Source organism: Monodon monoceros, unplaced genomic scaffold (assembly GCF_005190385.1).
Source record: "Monodon monoceros isolate NGI ecotype Baffin Bay Population unplaced genomic scaffold, NGI_Narwhal_1 Super_Scaffold_15, whole genome shotgun sequence".
NCBI lineage: Eukaryota > Metazoa > Chordata > Mammalia > Artiodactyla > Monodontidae > Monodon > Monodon monoceros.
This window is the reverse complement of record NW_021703771.1, coordinates 6319790-6326396: the sequence shown is the minus strand read 5'-3', so window position 1 is coordinate 6326396 and position 6607 is coordinate 6319790.

Here is a 6607-nt window from a genome sequence, read left to right as displayed (position 1 = left end):
GCAGGGGACACGGGTTCGTGCCCCGGTCCGGGAAGATCCCACATGCCGCGGAGCGGCTGGGCCCGTGAGCCATGGCCGCTGAGCCTGCGCGTCCGGAGCCTGTGCTCCGCAACGGGAGAGGCCACAACAGTGAGAGGCCCGCGTACCGCAAAGAAAAAAAAAAGAAAGCCCGCGCACAGCAACAAAGACCCAAGGCAGCCAAAAATAAAATAAATTTAAAAAAAAATCACCATGTGTGGGACTTCCCTGTGGTCTAGTGGATAAGACTCCACGCTCCCAATGCAGAGGGCCCGGGTTCAATCCCTGATCAGGGAACTAGGTCCTGCATGCGTGACACAACTAAGAGTTCGCATGCCGCAAATAAGAAGTCCACATGCTACAACTAAGAAGCCCGCATGCCTCAGTGAAGATCCTGTGAGCCACAATTAAGACCCAGCACAGAGAAAATTAATTAATTAATTAATTTTAAAAAGCATCATGTGCTAGGAAGGGTACTAAGTGCTTTACATGTTTTATCTTTTTTAAATCATTCAACAACCCTATTGCCTTATTTTTACAGCTTAGGACTAAGGCTCTGAACCCATCCCTGACAGAGCCAGTATTTGCACCCAGATACTGTCTCATTCCACAGCCCAGGCTCTCAGCCACTCTGCTCTGGCAACTTTTCTTCTGCAAACACCTGTTTGCAGCCCTACATCACCCAATAGACAGGCTAAAGGGGAACTCAAGACAAAGCAGGGTCCTCAAAGGTACATAGTGACAACATAATCCCCTTACAAGACAATGTGAAATAAACCTACAAGTCTCTGTTGTAAGACCGGAATCAATTTTAATTAAGAGAAAACCATGAACTAAATTGGTTGGTCTTAAAACTACTTTATTTATTCAGATGCTGTGTTGCAACATGCTTTAGTCTATGCTGACTTAAAAAGAAATTCCAAGATAGTGAACTAGGCAAAGTAATAGTCAACTAAGACAAGGTAAGATGAATTTGACTAGTTTCTGTTTTCTATCAAAGGTGACAGATTTACCTGCTTTTCTGATACTCAAGGACATTCTTGCTGTCAAATTATTTTACCATAAACCCATTTTTATCCATCTTTTTTTTTAAACATCTTTATAGGAGTATAATTTTTATCCATCTTAAATGTAAGCTCTTATGTTTATAAAGCCCCTTTCAAGTAATTATGAGAAGTCATAAAACATAGCTAGTGAAGGAAATAATGAGAGTTCATAAATCTACACTTATTTTTAAGCATGTCAGGTGTTAACCAAACTCTACAGAATATTTTTTTCTTTTCCTATACAGAACAGTTCTCTATTTTTATAAAAACCTCACAATAACTTTTAATGTTTTGATAGTCATATTAAAACCCACTATCGGGCTTCCCTGGTGGCACAGTGGTTGAGAGTCCGCCTGCCGATACAGGGGACACGGGTTCGTGCCCCGGTCCGGGAGGATCCCACATGCCGCGGAGCGGCTGGGCCCGTGAGCCATGGCCGCTGAGCCTGCGCGTCCGGAGCCTGTGCTCCGCAACGGGAGAGGCCACAACAGTGAGAGGCCCGCGTACCACACACACAAAAAAAACCCACTATCTTGTATCTAAAGACTTGCTTGCATGGGCTTCCAGACAGATGCTTTGTGCTGAGCCTCTCCCTAACTGAGGTCACTGCTCAGCTGGTTCTGCTGTGGTGCTACCACCCAGTTTTGGCCCCAGCCTGGGGATGCTCGTTCCGTCAGGAGACAGGGACTATCTGCGGCCAAGGAAGGGTCTGTTTTCTCCATCAAGGTCAGTCTCATGTCAGTGGTTTGTGTCAGAATGACAGTCTCATGGCAGGTGACACAAATGGTCACGGGCAGCATTCAGCTTCTTTACTCCACGTATCTTTAGCTATAATAACGGATCCCAAAACTCAGTAGCTGGAAGCATAACCAATTGTCATTGCTCACGGGTCTGCTGAGTGAAGTTCATTTGTCTGGGCTCGGTGTGACTGCTCTCAGCTGGGCTCTCCCCTGTGTCTGTCGTCAGCCGGCGGGTCGGAGGAAGATTGGCTGGTAGTAGGTGTTTCAGCTGGGACAGGTCATCTCTCCTCTATGTACACCCTCCAACAGGCTGGCCTGATCCAGGAGGTCACAGGGGTTCTGGACCAAGTGGAAGCTGCAAGGCCTCTTGAGCTTAAACCCAGAACTGGCCTCCATCACTTCTACCATATTCTATTGGCCAAAGCAAGTCACAAAGCCAGTTAAGAGTCAAGGTTCCATCCCCTGATGGGAGAAGCTTCCAAGTCACATTTCAACAGCACCGCCATAAGAGGGTGAAGCACATGAGTCACCGGTAATTTTCCATGGTTAGGAGGATGCACAAAGGGCATCTTCACTCACTCAGCCCCACCAGGGCAACATCCCACAGCCTCCCCTGGATCTTTGTTGCCTCTAGAACTGCCTGCCGCTAACCAGCTACCCGTGCAGCTCTGCAGGCCCTGTCCCTCACTCAGCCAACCCAGCCCCTCTCACTGGGGATCTTCTTCAGAAAGTCTCACCACACCTCCAGGGGGATCGACCCAGCACCCCAATAAGGTGAGGGGGAACAATTTGGTAGCTCTTTGTTCTCTTTCTTGCAGAGGAAGCCCTCTTTCTTCTGTAGCTCCCATGGCTTTGCTGGTGACACGCTGTCAAGCCAAGTGAGCCTTCTTCAAACTGAGAAGGACCTGGGAAGCTAAGGGACCGGGGCCTTTCTCCTTTTGCACCTGGTCTTGGGAGTTTGGCATCTTTTTTTTTTTTTAACTGTTTGCTCTCTCTATAATAATGTGGAGGTGATGTGATAAAAAAAATTACTAGGCGAGAGTGCAAAAGACAAATATAGGTGGGATAGCCCTAGAAAGCATCTCTAAGGGGTGATATTAGAGCTGAGACGTGAAGCTCAGAAAGATCAGAGACAGGAGCAGCCAGTGCAGAGGCTCTGGGTGGACAGAGCTGGGCCTGTTCATGAACTTAAAAAGGCCTTCTTGCCTGGAGCGGGTGGCAAAAGAGGGTGTGGTCAGAGATGCTGGGGTCCAGGGCCAAGTCCTGCCGGACCTCTGAGGCCCCAGTAAAAAGGGTTTGAGCATGGGAATGATATGAACTGATTTTTGTTTCGCAAAGATCACTCTGGCTTCCCCGTGGAGAATGGCAGAGTAGAAATGAAGACACCAGTTCTGAGGCTGTGGTATCCAGGCAAAGGATGACAGTGGCTATGATGAGGATGGTGGTTGTAAAAGGAAAGAAGTAAACAAATTCTAGGCACGTTTTAGAGGTGAACTTGACAAGACTTGCTGAAGGGTTGGATGTAGGGGCTGAGGTAAACAGAGAAACAGAGAACAAGCCTGCATTTCAGGAACCCAAGAGACCTTAAATATCGCTTGGACCAATCATGTTTCTATATTCATTTTAATCAATTCAATTAAATGCAAAGTTGCTTTGTTTTCAAAAGCTCATCCTTTAGGCAAAAGGGGGAAAGGGAGAACTACGTAATAAATGACAGACAAGCCCTGTGTGTCACAGTTTGTGTTTGAGTGCGGAGGAGGGGCATAAGCCCTCCTAAGCGATCCCCTGTCACATTGCCGGGGAGAAGGGGGCCAGGGGTGGGAGGAGGTGACCGAGAATCACGTGAGCTTCTCCAAGATTCAACAGATTGAAGCAGGAAGTTCTGCATATGAAGCCAGATTTTCCTCACAGAAGGTAGTACATTAGTAGCTGTTTTGGTCCTTGAACCTGGACAGGAGTTGCTATAGACCTGGATGACTGCTGTCCAACCACCTTGGAGAAATTGAGGGAAAAAGGAGAGAAAGAGGCAGTGGAGAAGAGGAGGGGGTGCCGGAGATAGACAGAGCCCAGAAACAGACTGCTTTCTTTTCATGAACCCTAATTATCATTGTGCAGCAGAGACACTTGCAGATATGCAGAAGTGAAAGGGAAAATTAAACACTGTATTTTATGGACTTGGTGAAATAAATCAAACTTAAAAATTCTGTGTTGAGCTAGTGTTTAGGTTTCCTGGCATAAGACTTGGCAAAACACTATTTTAATAATCCAGTGATTTAAATCTTGAATCTGTTTTTTTACTTATGTAAATGACCACGTGCACTCACATAATTCCCTAATAAAGCGGGGAAGTTAAGTATGTGAGTGGCTGAGGGCAGGCTACTGCTCAACACAGCACCCTTGGTCATCTTAGAAGGACAGGAACCCCTACCATGTCATGTTGTGGTCAGTGGGAAAAAATAGCAGGACGCGATTTCCTAACATTTCCTCCTTTATTTAATAATCCTTCAATATTTTGGAGGATTTATTTTGGGAAAAAAGAAGGAAACAATAACCCTGTTATGAAAAACTGGTATTCATGTAATTTTTTTTTTAATATTGGAGTCCCATTAGGTTCATATGAGCAAGGTCGAATTTAAAGTAAAAATTATTCATATTTTATTATAATTTATATATGCACATGAAAACATAATTTTGAAATTATTGACAAACAGCAAGATGTATTCTTTAAATGATCAAAAGTAAATCAATTCTTAGGCTTCTCTGTTCCTTTCATCTTAATGAATCTCTTCAAGGGTATGGTCTGCAAGGAAGACTCTGGATAGATACTTCCTATGACAAGGAATCTTTTCACTTTAAACAGATGGGTTTGAATAGGATGACCAGATCATTTCTTTCCAAGCAGGCACATTTTCAAGAGTGAAAGGAGGCTCTATGACTATTATAACAGGACAATGGGTATAAATGCCTGTGAGACAGCCCCATATTTAGCACATACAGTAAACAAACAAAGTGTCGATAGAAGGACAGGACTTTACATATAGATCCTTTATATTTAGGATTGATTTCTAGGGATCAGACTGGGACCGATGTAACTGTGGCCCAGTGAAAGCCCCGATCACTGCTGCAACACTGAAAGCTTTCCGAAGAGCAGTGTTAATTGGCCACCTTATCTTCAGAGCCTGAGGCTCCCTCAGTGCCTGAGCTGTGTATCTTCTCTTCTAAAATAACTCTCGTGATGCTTGTAGGAGTTAATGTGCTTCTCTAAGCGCCTTTAACCAGAGCGTGACTTGTGCTGTGTTCTAGGCAAAACTGAGTCTCCTGTTTCAACATCTGTTTGTTACATATTTAAGGTAAGGTTATAGTTCCTAGTACTGTTGTCCAATTTCTTCATGGTTTTATATTGGTCCCCATATAAATGAATTAATTAATATCACAGGTATCTTTTCATAAATAAAATAGAAAACTTCAATCATATAATATGTAGCCTCATGCTGTGTAAACATAATGGAATTTTAAAATGAATACGTGTGTGTGTGTGTGTGTGTGTGCGCGCGCGTGTGTGAGCTTCAGAGAATGTTGAAAGCATTGTTGGGCCTTAGGAGTCCTCGTAAAGATAGATTAAAAAATGGATGTATGACCTAGAGAGATCAAATGCTATATAACACTAAGGAAAACACATGCCCAAATTGACTTCTTATAAAAAGGGACATTTGTAAGTTGCAGCTGGCTTCCGTTAATACCTTGGTAATTTACAAGGTTGGAGCATTTGACTTTGTGTTTTATTTGAAGATGCAAGAGAAAATAGAATCTTTCTTCATCAAATAATCAAGAGATTCTGAAGACCTAGAGCTTTATACACTGTAGGATAATACATAATATATATATAAAAAAACACACACATGGATATATATTCTAATAACTATATTTTTAATACAAAAAATATTTATTGAGCCCCTCACACTGTTTTTACTTCTTGGGAAACAGCCATTAACAAGACAGATAAGATTCCATGTTCCTTACATGAATTGTGGTGGAAAAGTTAATTGAGATGGGGATAGCTCCAAATATTTCCATCAATACTTCTGGTTTAACCAGTTGCAGATATGTTTAAGGATTCTTCTAGATGAGATGAGATGAATGCATAGCAGTTTTTCATATGCCAATGCTATGTTCTAACTGGAAGATTAGATTTAATTTCTGTGAATAATTATCTCCTAATGGCTTAGCTGGATTGAAAACCTTCTGAAAATTCTTCAAAAAATATTGTGTATTCAATATTCATTGATTCAACAAATACTTAGAGAGTGCTACCACGTCTGAGGCACTGTCGAGATACAAATGAACAAAATGAATTCTCTTCTCTCATAGGATTTATATCCCAAGGGAAGTGATGGATAGTTACTTCAGAAATTAGTGACTAATATATGTCAGATGGTGACACATGGGATGGAAGAAAATAAAGCTAGGAAGGAGATATTGCCAGGGTGGGTGCTGAGGGTAAGGCAGAGCGTGTGTTACTCTTTTATAAAGAGAGGTCAGAGGCCTCAATGGAACGGTAACATTTGAACAGAAGCCTGAAAGAAGGAAGGGAGTGAATTATGGAGACACAGCAGGTAGACTGGAGACATTCAGGCAGAAGGAAAAGTTTGTGCAAGAGTGCTGAGTTAGGGGCTTCCCTGGTGGCGCAGTGGTTGGGAGTCCGCCTGCCGATGCGGGGAACACGTGTTCGTGCCCGAGTCCGGGAGGATCCCACATGCCGCGGAGCGGCTGGGCCCGTGAGCCATGGCCGCTGAGCCTGCGCGC